Here is a 22,625-nt window from a genome sequence, read left to right as displayed (position 1 = left end):
CAAAGGTAGGTGGCCGAGGTACTGCAAGACAGAATATGTCAGAGGCCCCGAGTGAGAACCCGAGGTAGAGTCTGCAACGTTCAAGTTAGTATGGGGTACGAAGAGGGGAACTAGCATATAGTTTTTGAGACCAGTTCCAAATTCAGATGTCGATTGTATTAGACTCCTCCCCTTACCTGGAGGGGGGTACCCCTATTTATACTTGAGCTGCCTAGAGGTAGATGGAGATGAACGCCTGAGATGGGTGTCATACGAGAGCAATCAGAGAGCTCTACGAGGACGCGTGGGCGCTCTGTGATTAGCTCCGTACGAGGGGAAAAGGGTAACCCCTGCTATAGCGGATCTCGTTCCCGAATCTGTCGCTTGTGGGATGGGCCTCCCAACCCCAAATGGGTTGGGTTGGGTCACCCCACATCACTTGCCCCCCACTCCCAAGGCCAAGAGAAAAATTTGGCTTCGGTTGATGGGAGTAGTAGTGGTGAGTGCCAGTGAATCTGGTAGCCGAGGTGTACCCTACAGTGGCATCCTCTTTCTCACCTCTGCTTGGTTCATCTTTAAAAGTTGGGTCGAGGCTGGGAGTGGTCTATGGCACTGCCGCTTTGGACAAGTGACTTGGGGGGCATGCTCAGTGTGGATGCTTTGGTGCCGTCATCTGGGCCGAGGACCTAAGGGGCCGAAGGTCTGTAAAGCCGAAGACTGTTTAGGTCAGGGACCTATGAAGTCGAGGGGCCCGTAAGGCCCGAGGATCCATGCACGAGACGACTTTTTGGTTGGACCCACGTGCATGTTCCTAGGAACGGCCAGCCCAGACCGGCGGGTCACTTTGGGCGGACGCGCTAGTCTGTCTTGAGCATCATTTCATCTTCCGAGGGTGAGCGCTCAGGGGTGCGGCACGGCTGGATCACAGGTGCACCCTGAGCGTCGTTTCGCCTTCCATGGATGGGCATTCAGAGGTGCGGTGTGGCTAGATCGCAAGTGCAGAGGCGTTTCATGTTCGTTGGATCAGGGATGATCTGAGCCATTGCTAGCGTGTCATTTTGCCTTCCAATGTTGAGTGTCAGGCGGCGTGCCATGATTGAATTGTAGAGGCAACGGCTTCTCAGTCGTTAGACCTCAAGAGATCTTGGCCGTTTGTTCCTCTTTATAGGGGCTTCAACAACAGAATTCTTGTCATTTTTCCTCCAAGTGCTTTCGTCTTCAAGTGAACTCAACTTGTCTTTCTAAGATTCTGGGCCTGAGTGCTATGAACTTCCGAATGTATCAGAGGGGAGCTCCATTCGAACCCCATCTCCCCTTCCCCTTTAATCCCTTCTATTTTTGTTCCCCTTCGGTGTGAGGTGGAGGTGCTCCAGGAGAGGGTAACCTCTGAGGGAGCCGAAGGCATCCACTGAGGCAATGACCCTCCCTATGAGAGCGTTGCATCTATGACGCCAAGGGAGGCCGAGGCGGAGAAGGACATAGATCTCATCCCCGAGGCGAGGGTTGAGAGTGTTGTCAGGGTAGTGGCCGAGACTAATCCTTCTCACCCAGAGTTCGAAGGTTCTTTGAAGTGGGATCAGGTCAAGGCCCTGACAATGCAATACTTCATCCCTTCGTCCTATGGGGTAAGGGCACCCGAGGTGGGTGATCGGCCGTGGACTCCCAAGGAGGGGGAGATTTGTGTTTATCAACACTTCCTCCAATTCGGTCTTCGGTTCCCCCTTCATCCGTTGATCTCTGACCTGCTAAGGGTGTACGGGATTACCCTTATCCAACTGGCACCCAATGCGATAGGAGCCATTGTGGAAATGCTGGTGGTGGCCAAGGCGGTCATAGGGGTCAACTGCAGCAGAAGATGGCCCACACCGGGAGTTCTGTCAGTGACACCCCGAGGAGGCCCTATAAGGAGCGAATGGGGCCATTTTCTTCTCCCACACCGTTGGAGGAGCTCGCCCGGTGATTTGACCAAATCTTTTGCCCTGAGTGGGCGATCCGCGAAGGGGACTCTACCCATAACGTAGGAGTTGGCCCGATGTTGGTGAGTGGGGCTCTCCTGGCACGGGACCGCTTCCATATGCTAGGGATGGCCCCGGATAGGTTGTTCAAGCAGCGGCTGTAGAGCCTGGCTGAGGTAACAACTTGCTCCCCTTTCCTTTCCTTCTTTTCTTTGTTTATCGATTGGGTGCTAACTGTTTTCTCATTGCAGGTTTGTCTTCACTTTGTTGGGCTAGGGGATCGGCTCAAACTGACCCTAGCCAACATGGACAAGCTGGAGGCTGAGAAAGACAAGTTTCAGTAAGTCGCCACCACTGTCGTTGACTAGCACTGTGAGTTCCAGCAATACTTCAGCAATGAACAAAAGCTTCGCATGGAGGCCAAAGAGAAGCTAAAGAAGATGCAGAACCTCCTTTCCCAAGAGCAGATGGAGAGGGCTCGTGCAGAGAGCCTCATTTTTTAGGCCGAATGGCGTCTCCATCAAGCCGAGGTAGACATCGCCAAGGCGAACAAGCAGGCGGTCGAGGAGGCAGCTAAGAGGGCTACAGGCGCCGAATAGAAGGCAACTAGGGCTAAGAAGAGGGCCCAAGAGGTAGGGAAATGAGCCAATGAGTTAATCGATCTTGCTTTCGGGGTTTACTTGGACGGGATCAAGGACACCAAGAAGGCACTTGTTGCGGTGCTTCCAGACTTTGATGCCAAATCTTTGAAGGTGATCCCGGACTCTCCCGAAGAGGCTGCTGATTTTGCACTTCCTCCTTTGGATGGTGATGAGGCTTAAGCCAAGCTTTTTCACTCTTCTTTTTTTCTTTTTTTTTTGACATTGTACATATGTTCTACCCGAGGGGCTATGAGACAATTTTGTAAAGCCAGAAAATTTGTACATAATGAAAATTAGTGGCATTTTTTATCTTTGCCTCAAATGTTGTACTTGTGCTTTGTTGTGTTGTTTTCCCTTGTATTTTTTGCATCGCTTTTGTACTTATGCTTTTGTTGCCGAAGGGTCCTTGCCCCTCCAAAAGAAAAAACACTGCGTGAGACAAACACAGTTCTCTTCAGTTTACTTTGTGTGTTAGAAGCGTGGTGGAGGGATGTCTGAGGCAAAACCTCCATGGCTAAGCCGGGGCTTTCCTGGCCTAACGCCCTTCTAAGCATTCACTTAGGCAAGGCCGAAGAGGCCTGTGATGGGGAGGCCGAAGCGGAGCATGAGGCTCACCTGGCTCTCTTCCCTTATACTTAAGTAAATAGCAAGATGACCTGTCGACGTAAGGGTGGGGGCCGAGGCTGAGCTAAGGCTTGCCTGTCTCCCACTCTTCTAAGTGTTGACTTTGGCGAGGCCGAAGTGGCCTGTTGTACTGAGGAGTGGTCAAGGCAGAGCTAAGGCTCGTCTAGCTCTATGGGGCCTAGGCAGAGCCAAAGCTTACCTGGCTCCCGTATACCCGTGTATTAGCTTCAATGAGGCCGAGATGGCCAGTCCTATTAGGGGGGTGGCCGAGACAGAGCTAAGGCTTGTTTGGCTCCGTGGGGCCTAGGCAGAGTCGAGGCTCACCTGGCTCCCATGTCCCTGCGCGTATGTTTTGATGAGGTCTAGCACAACACTCTGAGGAGGTTGGCTTCCTTTGCTGGTAGCGCTAAGTGTGAAAGTTCAGGAGGCTAGCCGCTGCCGAGGTGGGGCGTTGAGGCACATGGGGCCTTGGCCATCCTGGTGTATTTTGACATATTAAGTCTTTATCTAGGGTGTCCGCTACTTATTCATTAAGTCTTGGCGTCAGTCTAGCAAGGGAGTATAGCCCTCGGAGGGGGCTATGTCCCCCTGCCAGTCACGAGGCCGAAGAGTTGTAAGAACTTAGTAGGTACATGCACTGAGCATTAGGCCGAGGAGGAACTTTGCTTCATTCATTCTATAATTTCAAAAAGAAGTTACAATCACTTGTACTACATCCGGAGGTTTTTCGAGTTCCACCTCCGAGGTACAGGTCTTCCATTTAGGTGTTACAAGTGAAAAGTGTCAGGGCCGACGAATCGCTTGATTCTGTAGGGGCCTTCCTAGTTGGGGCCCAACTTCCCTACTCCGGGTTCGGGAACCATGACTTTTCTGAGGACAAGGTTTCCCTCTTGATAGTGTCTTTCTTTTACCCTAGAGTTGTAGTAGCGGACCACTCGTTGCTGGTACCCTTATCTGTGCTTGCTCTCAGATTTCTTCCAATAGGTTTCAGTTTACTCTGAGGGCTTCATCATTCTTAGCTTCAATGTACGCCTCAACTCAAAGTGTTGGTTGGCTGATCTCTGTTGGGATTACTACTTCTATGTTGTAGGTTAAGTTGAAGGGAGTTTCTCCCGTGGCTGTTCGAGGCGTAGTTCAGTAAGCCTAGAGTACAACGTTTAATTCTTCAGTCCATAGGCCTTTAGGTCGGTCCAATCTGGTCTTCAGCCCATCTAGTATTGTCCTATTGGTGACCTCATCTAGGCCGTTGGTTTGAGGATAGCCAACTAAGGTGTTTTGTTGCTTGATACCAAAGGAGGCACACCACTCGGGGAACTTAGTGTCATCAAATTGCTTCCCATTGTCGGTGACCAACATGTAGGGTAGGCCAAAGTGGCAGATAATGTTTTTCCAAAAGAAAGTTTGGATGGCTCACGCTGTGATGGTGGCCAAAGGCTCGGCTTCTACCAACTTGGTGAACTAGTCTACTGTGACAACGAGGTACATTCTGCCCCCTGTGGCTGGAGGAAAGGGACCAAGGAGGTTCATGCCCCATTTAGCAAAGGGCCATGAGTTGCTAAGGGTTAAGAGAGTGGTGGCCAGTTGGTGGCATAAGTTGGCATGCCTCTAACATGGATCACACTTTTGCACCAATCCAGCTGCGTCTTTATGGAGGGTAGGCTAGAAGTAGCCCAACCTTAGGGCTTTTTGGGATAGGGCTCTCCCACCGAGATGATTACCATAGACGCCTTCATGAATATCTTGTAGCACATAGTTGCCTTCCTCCGAGCGAAGGCATCAGAGGTAGGGCAAGGTGAAGGATCCTCAATACAGTTTCCCTTCCAGTAGGGCATAGTGGGCTGCCTGTCGTCTGAGTTGCTTTGTGATGTGTGCGCAAGCTACACATAATTTCTAATGTTTTATGCATGGTTTTGATGCTGATTTATATAGTTTGTTACCCTAATTTAGGTTGATTTCAAGAAATTAAGAGCGTGGACCAGCTTAGAGGGAAGATAGCATAAAACCATGTAAAATGGGCAAAAGTGGAAGCAATTTGGCCCAACTAGAAGAAAGGCCCAACGAGAATCCTAAGGAGGGAAATTCGGCCCATAAAGAAGCAAGACCCATGCAGCACTCTATGGGGGAACCCAAGGAGAGAGCCTAGCCGAAGTTCTCCAAGGGAGACCATTTGGCCCACCAAGTGGGAGGCCCAATTGCAGCCCAAGTTGCAGCCCAAGGAGCTCCTAAAGGTAGCAACCTTTTAGAAGAGAGAGAGAGGGCTAAAGAGAAAACTATAAAAGGAGAAGAGAAAGAGGGAAAAAGTGTTCAAACCCCATTTTGCAAATTAAGAGAAGAGAGAGAAGAGAAGATTGCTGAATTCAAAATTGGAGAAGAATCCATTCAAGGAGATCGAAGATCAGTCAAGACTCTAGGTTGTCTTCTTCTTTGGTTTTGCCCAAGTGGTAACCGAATTCAGCTAGGGTTTCATGCAATCTTGTCCATTAATTTCTCTTTCTTGTTAGTAATTGAACAATGTTTCATGAGAATTCAGATCTGTAATTAGTTCTCTAGGATTGTTCGATTGATTGGATTCATTCTTGATGTTTCTTTATTAGGGTTTTAAATGTTAGAATAGTTTGGCCAAATTGATCTTGAATGTTGGACTGTCTGAATTGCTTGAGAAAAAGTTTAGATAATCTGCTATAGTTGTGGTCGAATTGTTCTTGAATCTTGGAATGTCTAAATTGCTTGAGAAAGAGTTTAGATAATCTGATATGCTAATCAAGAACTGAATTTAATACAATTTAGAGATAACTTGTATCAAGAACTGAAGAACCAAATTTAATACAATAAACATGAGTATTATTGTTTCTTGGATGGGTATTCAAGTTATAATCAGGTTCCAATCTCACCGAAGGATCAAGAGAAGACCACCTTCACTTGCCCCTATGGTACCTTTGCCTATAGAAGGATGCCATTCGGGTTATGCAATGCTCCAACAACTTTTTAGAGGTGTATGATAGTAATACTTTCTGATATGGTTGAAAAGTTCATGGAGGTCTTCATGGATGATTTCTCAGTCCTCGGTTCTTCATTTCTTGCTTGCTTGAATAACTTGGAGAAGGTGCTTAGGCGGTGTAAGGACACACATCTAGTGCTGAATTGGGAGAAGTGCCATTTCATGGTGCAAGAAGGCATTGTACTTGGGCACAAGATTTCACAGAGAGGTTTTGAGGTTGATAGAGCCAAGGTGGAGACAATTGAGAAGTTGCCACCACCAACATCCGTCCGATCTGTGAGAAGCTTCTTGGGACATGCTGAGTTTTATAGAAGATTTATCAAGGATTTCTCCAAGATAGCTAAGCCATTGTCCACTTTGCTTCAAAAAGATGTGCCCTTCGAATTCACAAACGAATGCCTACAAGCATTCAACATCCTGAAGGACAAGCTTGAAGGGATGAGAGATCCATCATAGGGATGGCCAAACCCTGCAGGAAGGTAGAGCGAAATTTCAAAAATTTCCTCTCTCCCATCTAGGAATCACATTCCCTGTTTTAGAAAAACTGCATTTTTCAAGGATCAATCTTGATCCGAACCAGATCTAAACCAAAACTGTAGGAGAGGGATATACCTGATACGAAGATACAATATCTCCCAACGAAAGTGTTCACGCCCAAAGAAAGACTCCAAAGACTGCTCCCATTGAAGATGACACAGCAAATGGTGGAGCAGAATTAGTAGGGTCCATCCAACGAAATGAATTCTTTAGCAAGAATACGATGGAGGCAGTGAGCACGACTTCTAATCAGCCTTTCTCTAAAGACTGGTATCAAGACACCTCTTGATCGCTCCTACAAAGGATGGAGATCAAACTAGCAGTGTGGTGGCAACTAGAGGAAACACAGGGAGAAGATGGCACAATTACATTAGTGATGTCTTCTCTCTATGTAAACTGAGATCTGATCTCTAGAATTTGGGATGGGCTGAATGGTTCGTCCCCCCTCCTCCTTTTATAGCCTTAAAGAGAGCTTCTAATCTCATTAGGAGTTTCCTAATCCAAATCTGTATTTGGATAATGAGTTCTCTTTAAGAGATAAGGATAAGCCCTTATCTTATCTGCAAATTAGATCAGCTCTCTCCTAATCTCATTAGGAGGTTTTCAGATCTAGACACTCTGAGTGGATAGGGTAAGACCCTATCCTATCTGCTGATTTAATCCCAGATCCACCCCCCTTATTTAACTAGTCAAATTAGGCCAGTTCGAAATGGGCTTTAGGCCCAATAAGTCTAAGTGCTCAAACAACTTCCAACCTACTGCCCACTTGGGCTTCTTTGTATAGCGTGGGACCCAAACATTGCTCTACGCATCAGCCACATGGGTTCAGCCTAGCCTCTGTTACAAGGCATGGCCAAATTCACTGAAAGGACAGTGAACCCCCTGAAGCCCATCACATGGACTCCTAATTGGCTTAACACTTACACTATGTGGTCCCTGGGCCAAGCCACCTTATAAAAACCCATGGACTGTGTGCAGATGCAAGATTAACCCATCAAGTATTACCCTCAATGGTCTTGCACTGAACCTCTCAGCCCATAATGATCAAACACTATCTGACAAGAGAGGACCTCTCCCTCGGCTGCAAAGAACTGTGTTGCACTCTCTGCTCAGATGGATCCCAGGACTTAAAACCTTTTGCAAACAATTTGAAATCATATATATATATATATATTTATATCCATATATAAAATATATTTTGCAAAACAAATTTCAACGATTGAAATCGGCTGTCGACAGTCTTGGTTTCCATCAAAGAGAGTGCATCCCCGATCATTACCTTTGTCCGACAAAGGGGCTGATCTTGTCACTATGATCACCCACTCAGATGAATTCTCAGACTGTCCCAACATACCCAGGTTTTGACCCCCGCTAAGGATCTCACTGATTGGCATATAAAGACAGCCCAATCTGACACCTAGTGTAGTATCATAATCGAGTCTAGGGGTCAGGTGTAACTTTCCAGTTTTGCCTACTAATCACCAAGGTCCAAGGCAATACTGGAAATCTGGTCCGGTTTAGGGTTTCAAATAAACCTACACTACATGTACCTCGGGTCTCACCTTGGCAGCTGAGACAGGCCACCCCAACACTTGGCGGCACATCAGTGTCAGCCTTAGCAGGAAAAATCTCCCCAGACTTATCCAACGGCTGTGAACATTCTAAACTAACATGAGTAATGAGACTAAAAAGTACCCTATTTTTATCCCCTAATATTCACTCTTTTAGGTTAATTTAGCACTTAAATGGACTCATTACTCTTGTATTTCGATTCAGGGCAAGAAAGAAGGCAATTGGAAAAAAATAGGGCAATTCGGATGATTTTGCACAATTTCGGCAACAGTTAGTAATCTGGGCATAACTCTCAATTTCGGACTCCGAATTGGATAATTTGAGAGGAATCAGAAAGATAAAAGAAAGGCCCACAACTTTTATGTTTTGGGTTTTGACAGATTCGGTTCGCATCGAATACGAAATCGGCCTCGAAGTCAGAGCAAGTTCGTAGTCAGGCCCATTTTACAACTGAAGCCCAACTCGCAGAAGAGCCTTGTGGCAGCCCAAGTTCTTAAAGCAGCCCAACTCGAATTCAAGAAGCCAAGAGCCTCAATTTCAAATGTAACCTCCAGAAAGAGAGTCTTATTAGATTTAAATTCTTGAATGTAATCCTATCAAGATAAGAAGATTGGATTAGATCACTAGATAAGGGATAGGATAGGATTTGCTCAAAACAGATTAGGACTTTCTAATTTGAAGTTAATCTCCTAAAAGGAGTTGGAAAACAGCCCTCTCCCTCTGCTATATAAAGAGGGGGGCAGACCAGCTCTAGCATCACTCAACTCAAGGATCCAAGAGATCATCAAGCAACTCAAGCTACCAAGAGAGCAGTTCGACCATTGAGAAGCAGAGCATGGAGAGTTCGAAGATCATGAGTAGCTAAGCTTTCTCTTTCTGGTTCAAGGGGGGAGGTTCGATTGTGCCATTGTGAGGTTCTGTATTTAATTCAAGTTCTTGCTTTTTAATTCAAGTATTCATTAGTTCTTGTGCATATTCTCATTGGATGTTAATGTTAATTAGTCTGACAAATTAATTAATATTGATTTTCCTACTGCTATCCATGGTTCGGTGATCTGTAATTGTCACAAATAGTGGTACAAGTAGCAATTAGGTTAATATCTTTCTGGGTCAATTGTTCATGACAGCCTTTGACCAATGTATTGACATGTTTTAACCTAAAGGGAATCGATGGAATAAGATTCGATAATTGCAACTATCTCAATTATTGTTATTTTGGTTTAACTATTTTCACAAAGCTTAATGCTATCACTAATTGATATGGAACGCTATCATACCTAGTTGATTAGTGATAAGTGTTGATCGAATGCTGGGTTTGGTCAGTTGAATTAGGAAAACACAAGGTTTATTATGGCTATCCTAATAAATCTAAGGTTAAATGCTTGAATTGCAAGACTACCAAAACTTGAACCCTTGAACCAGAATTCGGTAAGACTAATTTCTCATGTTTGTTTAGTTTTCTATTACTCTCTTATAATTTCAGTTATTTAATTTTCCCACTCAGTGATAATATTCATTCGGCTGAGAGATTACTGTTAGCTCCCTGTGGGATTCGACCTAGTACCACTTTTACTACAAATATTTTATTATGGGACTAGTACTAATTTGAGGGCTTCGACAACCCGTCAATGAGTCTCATAAGTGTCCAGTTTAAGCATTTTACATAGAAATACACCACTATAACATGAATCAAATATGTACTTTATTCATTTACAATAAATGTCATAATGTACATCAATCTGATTGGAGATAAGGTTATACACTATCTAACAAAGTTGATCAATGCCCCAATCATGATAGCACCGGATTGAACACTTCCTTTTGAGTTGATGTGTGATGCGAGTGATTCAGCCGTGGGAGCTGTTCTAGGGCCAAGAATGAACAAGCACTTTCAGCCGATCTATTATGCTAGCAGAACCTTGAATGGTGCTCAACAGAATTACACCACAACTGAAAAGAATCTACTAGTGGTAATCTTTGCTTTTGATAAGTTTTGTTCATATCTGATTTTGTCCATTGTGTGTACAGATCACTTGGCATTAAGACACCTACTTGCAAAGAAGGATGCATAACCGAGGCTGATTAGGTGGATCCTGCTACTGCAAGAATTTGATATTGAGATCCGTGACAAGAAAGGTACCGAGAACCTAGCTGCTGGTCATCTTTCCCAATTAGTCAATGCGGAGTTAGAAGAGAAGACAATCAGCACCATACGAGAGGAGTTTCCGGATGAACATCTCTACTCCATTCAGGTAGATGCATCACCTTGGTATGCTGATTTTGCTAATTATCTAGCTGGACATGTTATCCCTCCTCATCTTTCATATCAGCAGAGGAAGAAATTCTTCTCTGATGTGAAACACTATTTGTGGGAGGATCCCTTTCTGTACAAATTATGTGCAGATCAGATCATAAGGAGGTGTGTACCCGAGGAGGAGATGGAGTCAGTGCTTCGGTACTTCCATGATAGAGAAGCGGGAGGCCACTTCGGAGCCAACCACACTACAGCCAAGGTTTTGCAATCAGGTTTCTATTGGCCAACCTTGTTTCTCACAGGTATGTGTCCACATGTGACCAATGCCAGAGAACAGGTAATATCTCCCGACAAAATAAGATGACCCTCACTAATATCTTAATTTGTGAAATTTTTTATGTGTGGAGTATAGACTTCATGGGACCCTTCCCGAATTCTTTTGGTAACAAGTACATCCTAGTGGCTGTTGACTATGTATCTAAATGGGTGGAAGCCATGGCTTTACCCACAATTTACTCTAGGAGGGTAGTACACTTCCTTAAAAAGCTATTCACCCGATTCGGCACACCTCGAGCTATAATTAGTGATAGGGCAACTCATTTCTGCAACACCCAATTTGAGCATCTGATGTGAAAATATGGTGTTACACACAAATTAGCAACCCCATATCACCCTCAAACCAGTGGCCAAGTCGAGTTAGCTAATAGGGAACTCAAAAGAATCTTGGAGAGAACGGTGGACTCTTCTAGGAAGGACTGGGCAATCAAGTTTGATGATGCATTATGGGCATGTAGAACTACATATAAAACACCCATCGGCATGTCCCCATACAGGTTAGTTTTTGGAAAAGCATGTCATTTACCTGTTGAATTGGAACATAAGTCATATTGGGCACTTAAGTTATTGAATTTTGATTCACAGGCCACAGGAGCCGAGAGACGATTGCAGCTGAATGAGATGGATGAATTCAGACTTGCAGCCTACGAAAATGCCAAGGTTTACAAGGAGAGAACTAAAAGATGTCATGATAAGAACTTGTTGAGACATGATTTTCATGTGGGCCAGCAAGTGTTATTGTATAATTCACATCTCTAGTTGTTCTCGGGCAAGCCGAAATCAAGATGGTTTGGACCCTTCACCATCACACAAGTTTTCCCCTATGGAGCCGTAGAGGTCACTCACCCGACACAATGCACATTTAAGGTCAATGGTTAGCACCTCAAGCCATATATAGTGGGTGGAACATTGCCCACTCCATCCACTATATACCTAGACTACTGGTAATCCTACTGGAAGGTCGAGCTTCAAACTGAAAACAAGCGCTTATTTGGAGGCAACCCAATATTGATGAGTAGTTTTTATTTTCATTTGTTTTTCTAATTTTCTTTTCCGTATCATTCGGGTTTCTTTACTAGGATGTTAATTTGGTAGATTGCTAATCTCTTAAGTATTTATCATGCTCTCCTCCAACTTTTTTATGTGGTTCTTAACAATTAGAGGTTCCAAACTAAGGAGCTATTCTAGATTTCAGAACACTCTTCAGGGAACTCCTCTAAACCCCTCTCATTACTTGATAATTCTCTTCAGGAAAATACCCTCATTGCTGGTTTCATCTTTACATTTTATCACTAGGAACATTGAGGGAAGTGTTCATGTTAAGTGTGGGGGAGTTAGGCTGTAGCTATGCACCTCATCACCCCAACACATACATGCATTGATAGGCCGAATAAAATGAAATTCCCATAAGATTATTGTGGTTTATAAGGTGAATTCCAAGAGGGAATACAATAAGTTGAGGGAAATCACTGTAAGTGTTAGAATTTATTCTTGTGAATGATCCAGTTTTATCACATTGCATGAGGTTAAGGAAGTTGAATAGGACTTTCATCATGACCAGCCCTAACTTTCTTCATGTGTATAGTGCACTTGATTGATATCTTAATGATCATTCGAGCTATTAGTCCACATCTGAACTATTAATGCATGAGGTTCAACAATTGAAAAAGAAAGGAAAGGAAAAAGAGAAGAAGAAAAAGACAAAGTCCAAATGACTCTACTGTGATGAACTGAATAGTAAAACTAGCGGTTTATGATATGAGTTCAGTCTAAACTCCACTATTCCGAGCTGAATAGTAAAACTAGCAACTTGGAATATGAGTATTGTTATCTGCCTCTAGCCTATGACCAGTGTGAGATGGAGCATAAAATGCACTAACACCAAAAAAAAAAAGAAAGAAGAAAGTGCCTAGTGTGAGATGAAGCATAAAATGCACTCACCCCCAAAAAAGGGAAAAGAACAGAATTCAGTGACGGCTGAGGTTCAAAGGGACAAAAGTTGGTTGAACACTCAATTAGGTGCATTGACAGACTTGAGACCAAGCTGAAAGTAATGGTCAATGGTGGCGATCAAGGAGCTGCTATACATATTGAATAGAAGTGAATGTTGGAGCTTGAAGAATCTCATATTCTCCCCTTCATGTGCTCTTATGTATGTGGTAAGAATGGCTAATCATGGGGATAAATTAGAATACTTATGCAGGTTTCCCGACCACTTAATGCATTCTCATCCTAAAATTCATCTGGTAGATGGTAATAATATGGGGGGTGATCAGTTTATGGGTGATGTCTTTGCTTGAGGACAAGCAAAAGCTTAAGTGTGAGGGAGTTTGATGTGTGCGCAAGCTATACATAATTTATAATGTTTTTTGCATGATTTTGATGCTGATTTGTATAGTTTCTTATCCTAATTTAGGTTGATTTCAGGAAATTAAGAATGTGGACCAGCTTAGAGGGAAGATAGCATAAAACCATGTAAAAGGGGCAAAAGTGAAAGCAATTTGGCCAAGCTAGAAGAAAGGCCCAGCCGAGAATCCTAAGGAGGGCAATTCGGCCCATAAAGAAGAAAGGCCCATGAGGCCCATGCAGCACTCTATGGGGGAACCCAAGGAGAGAGCCTAGCTAGAGCTCTCCAAGGGAGACCATTTGGCCCACCAAGTGGGAGGCCCAATTACAGCCCAAGTTGTAGCCCAAGTTGCTCCTAAAGGCAGCAAACTTTTATAAGAGAGAGAGGGCTAAAGAGAAAACTATAAAAGGAGAAGAGAAAGAGGGAAAAAGTGTTTGAACCCCTTTTTGCAAATTAAGAGAAGAGAGACATAAGAAGAGGAGAGAAGAGAAGATTCAAGAGAAGAGAAGATTGCTGAATTTGAAATTGGAGAAGAAGCCATTCAAGGAGATCGAAGATCAATCAAGACTCTAGCTTGTCTTGGTTTTGTGCAAGTGGTAACCAAATTCAGCTAGGGTTTCATGCAATCTTGTCCATTAATTTTTCTTTCTTGTTAGTAATTGAACAATATTTCATGAGAATTCAGATCTGTAATTAGTTCTCTATGGTTATTCGATTGATTGGATTCATTCTTGATGTTTCTTGATTAGGGATTTAAATGTTAGAATAGCTTGGACGAATTGATCTTGAATGCTGGACTGTCTGAATTGCTTGAGAAAGAGTTTAGATAATTTGCTATAGTTGTGGCCGAATTCTTATTGAATCTTGGAATGCCTAAATTGCTTGAGAAAGAGTTTAGATAATCTACTATAGCTGTGGCCGAATTCTTATTGAATCTTGGAATGCCTAAATTGCTTGAGAAAGAGTTTAGATAATCTACTATAGCTGTGGCCGAATTCTTATTGAATCTTGGAATGCCTAAATTGCTTGAGAAAGAGTTTAGATAATATGATCTGCTAATCAAGAACCAAATTTAATACAATTTAGTGATAATTTGTATGATTCGGTTGGTGTTCATTCAAATTTGAAATGATGCCCTTCGAATTCGAGATTTTAATGCATGCATGGGGGTTAGATTCTTGATAGAGATATAAGAATCATCACTCATGGATAGAATGAGCATGTGCTCGAGAGAGACTGTTCATGCCATTAGGGTTTCACCAACCATGGCTGAATCCCAATTCAATTGAATAACCTTGAGAATTGGTTGCTGGACCAAATCTGTAGTGTTCACATACAACTTGTTTTCTTGATTGCATGAAAGGTGTTTGATCCGAACAGGTTAGGATAGGTTACAAGTTAGGAATTCAAATTTTGATTAGGTTAAGAATTCAATTTATTAGATAACAATTGACTGATTTGTTACTAGTAGTTGTTGTATAAATCCTCGTGGGAATGATAATCTATTCTTCACTTTATTACTTGATCGATTAGTGCACTTGCTAGTGTAGGCAATATGCATCACTTTGCCTCATTTCTGTCTTCGGTTAACCATCCAGTTGATAGGAAGTTGACGATGGGATCCATCCATGAAGGTTTGGCCTCTATTAGGAGTACTCGAGTTTCTTCAATGGAGGGTCAAAGTAGCTTCTCGACATGCACAGTCTGGTCGGGGGATCCGCTTGAGGTACTTGCCAACTTGGAGAGGGCGTAAGCTCGTGTGTTCTCGACTTGCGGGACCCATTGCAGGGAGAAGCGTTGGAAGTGGCGGCCTAGATCTTGGACTTTGGTGATTTACTTGGACATACTTGGCTCCCTGGCCCCATACTCGCCATTCAACTGATTCATCACTAGCTGAGAGTCGCTGAAGGCTTCGACGTATGAGGAGCCGAGGTCCCTAGCAAGCTGCAGACCAACAAGAAGGGCCTCATACTAGGCTTCATTATTTGATGCTGGGAGTCGAACCTTAACACATACTCCAGGACAACATCATTTGGGGTGAGGAGGATGAGGCCCGCTTCGCTTCCTTTAGCATTGGAGGAACCGTTGACAAAGAGCTTCCATCGAGGTTGAGCCTCATTGTCCACATTATCCCCCTCAGCATTTTCTGGGGGCTGGCGAAGCACTCAGCTAAAGGTGCATTCTACTATGAAATCTACCAGGGCTTGTGCTTTGATCGCGGACCTCAGATGGTATTGGATGTCAAACTCAGATAGCTCAATGGCCCACTTCGTCAGGTGCCCCGAGGTCTCAGGTTTGGCAAGGATAACCTTGAGGGGCTGGTTTGTCAGGACCACTACAGTGTGGGCCTAGAAATATGGATAGGGTTTCCTTGCTGAAATCACGAGGGCAAAAGCCAACTTTTCTATCTCGGGGTACCTGGTCTCGATGTCGCTAAGGACCTTGCTCGCATAGTACACCGACATTTGCATGCCATCTTCCTTGATGAGGACTAAACTAACTGCTTCATCCCCGGCCGAGAGGTACATGTACAGGGTTTCCCCTTCAACTGGTTGGGCGATGAGGGGAGGCGAAGAAAGGTATGCCTTGAGCTCATCAAAGGCGCACTGGCACTCCTCCATCCATTGAAATTCTTTTAGCTTCTTGATAGCATGGAAGAAGGGTAGACAGCGATCGGCTGACTTCAACTTGAAGCGACTAAGAGCTGCTATTCAGCCGGTGAGCTTTTGGGTCTCCTTCACCATCCAGGGGGTGCCATGTCTAGTATGGCCTGTATCTTCTTAGGATTAGCCTCAATACCACTCTAAGTGATGACAAAACCTAAGAACTTGCCTGATGTGATGCCGAAGGCACACTTACTAGGGTTGACTTTCATATTGTACTTTCACAAGGTGTCAAAGGTCTCGGTTAGGTCCAAGATGTGGGTCTCGGCTTTCAGGCTCTTCACTACCATGTCATCCACATAGGCTTCGACGTTCCTCCCCATCTGTTATTTGAACACCTTGTTGATAAGGGATTGGTAGGTGGCCCCAGAATTCTTGAGGCCGAAGGGCATCACACAGTAGCAGTATGTGCCATGTTCGGTGATGAATGAGGTCTTCTCTTCATCATCTGAGTGCATCTTTATCTGATTGTATCCAGAGAAGGCATCCATGAAGCGAAGTAGCTCGTACCCTATAGTGGAATCAATGAGGTGGTCTATCCTCGGCAAAGGAAAATTGCCCTTGGGGCATACTCGATTAAGGTCTGTGAAATCAATACAGATCTGCCATTTCCCGTTAGCTTTCTTTACCATAACCACATTTGACAAGCAATTAGGGTAGTGTACATCTCAGATGAAGCCGATGTTAAGTAACTTTTCAACTTCCTCCTCTACGACCTTCCAATGCTCTGGTGCAAACTTCCTCTTCTTTTTTTGAACTAGGCTAGAGCTCGGGTCCCAGCTTAGCCTGTGTGTAATGACCGAGGGGTCAACTCAGGGCATGTCAGCGGAAAACCAAGAAAAGACATTGGCATTGAGTCTGAGGAAACTTACCAATTTAGATAGGCTCTCGGGGGGAACATTGGACCTGACACGGACTACCTTGTCAGGTTTGTCCTCGTCTAGGGGGACCGAGACGAGGTCCTTGGCTTGCTGGCTCCTCCCTGAGGTCGAGACCCTCTAGTGGTAGAGCTTCTTTATTCTTGCCCTTTAGCACTGCCACATAACACTGACGAGCGGCATGCTGGTCCCCACGAATAACTCCGATGTCATGCTTGGTGGGGAACTTCAAGGCGAGGTGGTAGGAGGAGATGGCTGCCTGGAGTGCGTGAAGAGTTGGTCTCCCCATGATGGCGTTGTAGGGTGAGACAATCTTCACAACCAGGAACTCTGCCATCCTTGTCACCTGCTGCGGTTCTGTCCCTACTGTAACCGGTAGAGAAATCTTGCCCTCTGTTTTGACGATGCTGCCAAAGAAGCCGACTAGTGGGGCGTCTACTGGTTGTAGGCACTCCAGAGCTATTTCATCTTTTCAAAAGATTCATAGAAAAGGATGTCGGCTGAGGAGCCACTGTCAACAAGGATCCTTTTGACTACGAAGTTTGCAGTGATGGTTGAAACCACTAATGCATCATCATGGGGGATTGCTACTCCCTTCAGACCCTCGTCCATGAAGGAGAGGGGTTCTTGCTTTGCCTTCTTGGGGGCCGACCCCTAGATGTTCAACTACCTAGCGTAGGCTTTGCAAGCCGAGGCCGAGGCTCTACCCAAGGCTGTGCCTCCCATGGAATCAACACGTGTATTTCATCACCATCATCGATGATTTCTCACGCAATGGTTACGTGTACCTAATGAGACACAAGTCTGAATCCTTTGAAAAGTTCAAAGAGTTCAGAAAAGAGGTCGAGAAATAGTTAGGGAGAGAAATTAAAGCCCTTTAATCAGATCGAGGTGGTGAGTATCTCTCTGACGAATTCAGGGACTACTTAAAGGACAATGGGATAGTATCATAATTAGCTCCTCCTGCTACACTACAACTTAACGGTGTTTCAGAGAGGAGGAATAGGACCTTATTGGATATGGTCCGGTCACTTCTCATACACTCAGAGTTACCCACATCCTTTTGGGTTTACACATTAGAGACTGCGATTTATGTGCTAAATCGGGTTCCAACCAAATCGGTTCCGAACACTCCATATGAACTTTGGACTGGAAAGAAACCAAGTGTTAGGCATTTGAAGATTTGGGGTTGTCCATCACACATTAAAAGAATGAGTGCAGACAAGTTGGAATCCAAGACCAGTCGTTGCCTATCTGTAGGCTACCCAAAAGGCTCTGTGAGTTACCTATTCTATGACCCAAGTGAGTAGAAGGTGTTCTATAGCCGAAATAAACAATTCTTGGAAACAGATTACATCCTGGACATCCATCATCAGGTAGTAGTTCTTGATGAGGAGAGCTCAGGAGCAGTGGGAGATGTCCCACAAGTTCCAGGTAGTGACCAACCTAGAAGATCCACTCGGGTATCCAGGCCACCGGTCCATTATGGTTATGACCAGGATAGTTACTTGGTGGAAACCTTAACTAGTGAGGAGGATCCCGTGACTTATGCAGAAGCTATGTTGGACATAGATTTTTAGAAATGGGTGGAGGCCATGAGAGCTGAGATGGACTCAATGGAGACCAATGGAGTCTGGACTCTAGTAGATCCACCCTCTGAGGTAAAAGCAATCGGTTGCAAATAGATTTACAAGAGGAAGAAGGGCCCCGATGGTAGGGTTGAGACCTTCAAAGCTCGTCTAGTGGCGAAAGGGTACACTTAGAAAGAGGGCATCGATTACGAGGAAACTTTTTCGCATGTGGCCATGCTTAAATCCATTAGGATCCTGCTAGTTGTAGCAGCATACCATGATTATGAAATTTGGCAAATGGATGTCAAAACTGCATTCTTGAATGGAGATCTTATAAAGATATCTACATGCAGCAGCTGCAAGGCTTCATTGTTGTTGGTCATGAACACATGGTATGTAAACTAAATAGATCCATTTATGGACTTAAGCAAAGTTCTAGGAGTTGGAACATCTGTTTTGATTCTGCTATCAAATCGTTTGACTTCAAGCAGAATCCGGATGAACCCTGTGTTTACAAGAAGTACAATGGAGATAAAGTTAACTACGGTGAAAGTATGGCTTTCATAGCAATTCTCCATGAAAGATCATGGAGAAGCCTCCTATATACTGGGTCTTCGACTTTATAGAGATAGATTGAAGCGGATAATAGGATTATTCAAATCTGCTTACGTTGACAAAATAGTTAAAAGATACAACATGCAGAACTCCAAGAAAGGAAATGTTCCTTTCAGGCACGGAGTCACTCTCTCCAAGAAGATGTCTCCCAAGACTTCTGAGGAGATTGAGGGCATGAAAGACGCTCCCTATGCCTCAGTCGTAGGGAGCATCATGTATGCCATGTTGTGCACTCGTCCTGACATAGCTCAGGTAGTGAGTGAAATAAGCAGATAGCAGGCCAACCCAGGGCAAGAGCACTGGATTGCTGTGAAAAACATATTTAAGTACCTTCAAAGGACAAAAGAGTTTTGTCTGGTATTCGATGATATCTCACTACATTATAAGTTTATTGTAAATGAATAAAAGTACATATTTGATTCATGTTCCCTTGGTATGTTTCTATGTAATATCCTTAAACTGAATACTTAATGAGACTCATGTTAGTTTAGAATGTTCACAGCCGGTGGGTCGGTCTGGGGAGACCTATCCTGATAAGGCTGGCACTGATATGCCACCAAGTCAGTTGGGGTCGCCTGTCTCAGCTGCCAGTGTGAGACCCTAGGCACATGCAATGTAGGATCAATTGAATCTTTAAACCATACCAGATTTCTAGTATTGCCCTATACCTTGGAGATTAATGGGCAAAACTGGAAAGTTACACCCGACTTCTAGACTCGATTATGATACTGCACTAGGTGTCAGATTGGGCTATCTTTGATGTACCAATCAGTGAGATCCTTAACGGGGGTCAAAACCTGGGTATGTTGGGACAGTCTGAGAATTCATCTGAGTGGGCGATCATAGTGACAGGATCATCCCCTTTGTCGGACAAAGGTAATGATCGGGGATGCACTCTCTCTAATGGAAACCAAGACTGCCAGCAGCTGATTTCAATCGTTGAGATTTGTTTTGCAAAATATATTTTATATGAGATATAAAAGTATATACATTATGGTTTCTAAATTGTTTGCAAAATGTTTTAATTCCCGGGATCCATATAAGAAGAGAGTGCAACACTATTCCTTGCAGCCGAGGGAGAGGTCCTCTCTTGTCAAGTAGTGTTTGATCATAATGGGCTAAGAGGTTGAGTGTAAGACCATTGAGGGTAATACTTGATGGGCTAATCTTGCATCTGTCCACAGTCCCTGGGTGTTACAAGGTGGCTTGGCCTAGGGACCACTTAGGGTAAGTGTTTGGCCCATAGAGCCCATGTGATGGGTTTCAGGGGGTGCACTATCCATAGTAGTGTATTTGTCCAGGCCTTGTAACAAAGAATGGGCCAAATCCATGTAGCTGATGTGTAGATCAATGTTTGGGTCCCACGCCATACAAGGAAACCCAACTGGGCAGTAATTTGGAAGGCTAAGTGAGCACACAACCTTAATGGGCCGAAAGCCCATTTTGAACTAGGCTGATTTGATCAATTTAAATGAGAGGCGGATCTGGGATTAAATCAGTTGATAGGATTGGGCCTAGACCCTATCCACTTAGAGAGTCCAAAATCTAAATAAGATTTAGATCTAGGAGCCTCCTAATAGGATTAGGAGAGGGCTGATCTAATCCACAGATAAGATAGGGGTTATCCCTTATCACTTAAAGGGACTTCTGATCCAAATATGATTAGGATCAGCCACTCTTAATGGGATTAGAAGCTGATCTCCTTAAGCCTATAAAAGGAGGAAAGGGGCGGCAGCATTTAGACACAAAACTAAGACCTCTAGTCTTTAGAGCTGAAATCATAGAAGAAAGATTTCTGCAATCCCTGCGAAATTCTTTCTTACCGCCTCCTTCCTGCCGCCGCCAGACCTCCAGTTTGATCTCCAACTTTGTTGGAGAGATCAAGATTCGATCTTGATATCAGCCCTTTATGAAAGGACTGATTGGAAGCGGTGCTCATGTGCCATTCAGCTATTCTTATGAAGGATCAGGTTCTTGGAGAACGCTGTTGATTCTGCTCCATCCTACACTGCGCCATCTTCAGTGAGAGTAGTCTTTGGATCCTTCCTTGGGCGTGAACACCTCCATTGAGAGATAATATTTCTCTGTATCAGGTATACCTCTCGCCTACTTCTTTTAGTTCAGATCTAGTTTAGTTTATGGTTCAAGATTGATCATTGAAAATATGCTTTTCTAAATAGAGAATACGATTCCCAGTTGAATGGAAAGAATTTTTTTTAAAATTCGCCCACCTTATTCTACAAGATTTGGGCTTCCATACGATGAATCTCTCATCCCTTCAGAATGCCCTGAAGCTCTCCAGGTGGTCCTCTGGGTCAGTGTTCTCATCATGCATCTCCAAGGTGGGAGTTTTGAAATTTAGAGAGGCTCGGCGATGATGTCTGGGGAGAAGGCATCCATTTTCCCTAGGCAGTTGCTTTGTCTAGCTGAGGTGTCAGTTCGGCCTTTCTTAACCCATCGGAGCTCGGCTTTGACAACACCGAGCTCAGCTGGGAGTTTGGCGAACATGGGATTGAGCATGGCCTGCGTGCCATCACAATCTTCACGGACACAATGGTGCTTGGCACAGACTCCAGAGTGCTTAGAGTTGAGACTGTGTGCTTCGCTCTTACTGCGACAGTCATTCAGGACGTCCCAAAGGTCCGAGACGTGAGGGGGAGAGGCTCGACACCAGTCCTCGGCCCTGGAGTGGGCACTGGGGTGATCGCGGCATCCGCCTTTGTCCCTCGGATTGGACCTTTGGCGTCAGTGGTGCTGCTCGAAGGTCTGGCGGCTCTCCTCCGTTCGTTCCAGCTCCTCCTCCCTTCGGCTGGGAGGTCTGGAGTTATCCTCCCTTCAGCCGGGAGGTCTGGTGATCCAGGAGAGTGGGTTGGCGGGATGACTACTACCAGACTCTGAGTGCTTGGTCTGCTTGCACAACCGAGGCTGGGGGCCGATTGGATGGTGGACCCATGCTAGCCTGACTGTGCTGACTCCCCAATGGGGCAGTCACCCTGGAGTGACTTCCTGCCTGGGGGTAATTCTGCTCGACTCGTTTTGTCAAGTACTCTAGGTGGTTGAGCACGGCCTGGAACTGTTCATTGGTGACAAGATTTTGTGTATTTCTTGTTCTTCGTACCATATTGGTCAGTTGGAGCTTAGGGACTTGTTAGCTTGTTAAAGTTCTTTCAGGGAATGTCCTAGTGACGTTCCCATAGACAATGCCAATTGTTGGTGCTCGGATTGGCCGAGGACAACAAAGTAATTTCATCCCTAGGCTCCTGAGGATGGCCTAATGCTCCGAGAGTTTGGAGAGGTTGCTATCGATGCCGAGGTATGCAGGCTGAGGCAGAGGAGGCTCCGAGTACTGTAGAAGCCAAAGGCAGGTTGCCGAGGTACTGCAAGACAGAATACGTCAGAGGCCCTGAGTGAGAACTCGAGGCAGAGTCTCCGATGGTCAAGTTAGTATGGGGTACGAAGAGGGGAACCAAAATATAGTTTCTGAGGTCAGTTGCAAATCCAGATGTCGGTTGTATTAGACTCTTCCCCTTACCCGGAGGGGGGTACCCCTATTTATACTTGAGCTGCCTGGAAGTAGATGGAGATGAACGCCTGAGATGGGTGCCATACGAGGGCGGTCAAAGAGCTCTTGGGGGATGCATGGGTGCTCCGCGAT

General features: G+C 44.8%; 1 pseudogene; it reads left to right on the top strand.

Annotated features, from left to right (window-relative positions):
- Window positions 1–1,424: 1,424 nt before the first annotated feature.
- Window positions 1,425–11,655, top strand: LOC148861002 (uncharacterized; annotated as a pseudogene).
- The last annotated feature ends 10,970 nt before the right edge of the window (window positions 11,656–22,625 follow it).

Source organism: Nelumbo lutea, chromosome 4, assembly GCF_056320005.1.
Source record: "Nelumbo lutea isolate HS-2025 chromosome 4, American lotus-T2T, whole genome shotgun sequence".
Classification (NCBI taxonomy): Eukaryota; Viridiplantae; Streptophyta; class Magnoliopsida; order Proteales; family Nelumbonaceae; genus Nelumbo; species Nelumbo lutea.
Note: the sequence above shows the minus strand (reverse complement) of the source record. Positions and strands in the feature narration are given on the sequence as shown.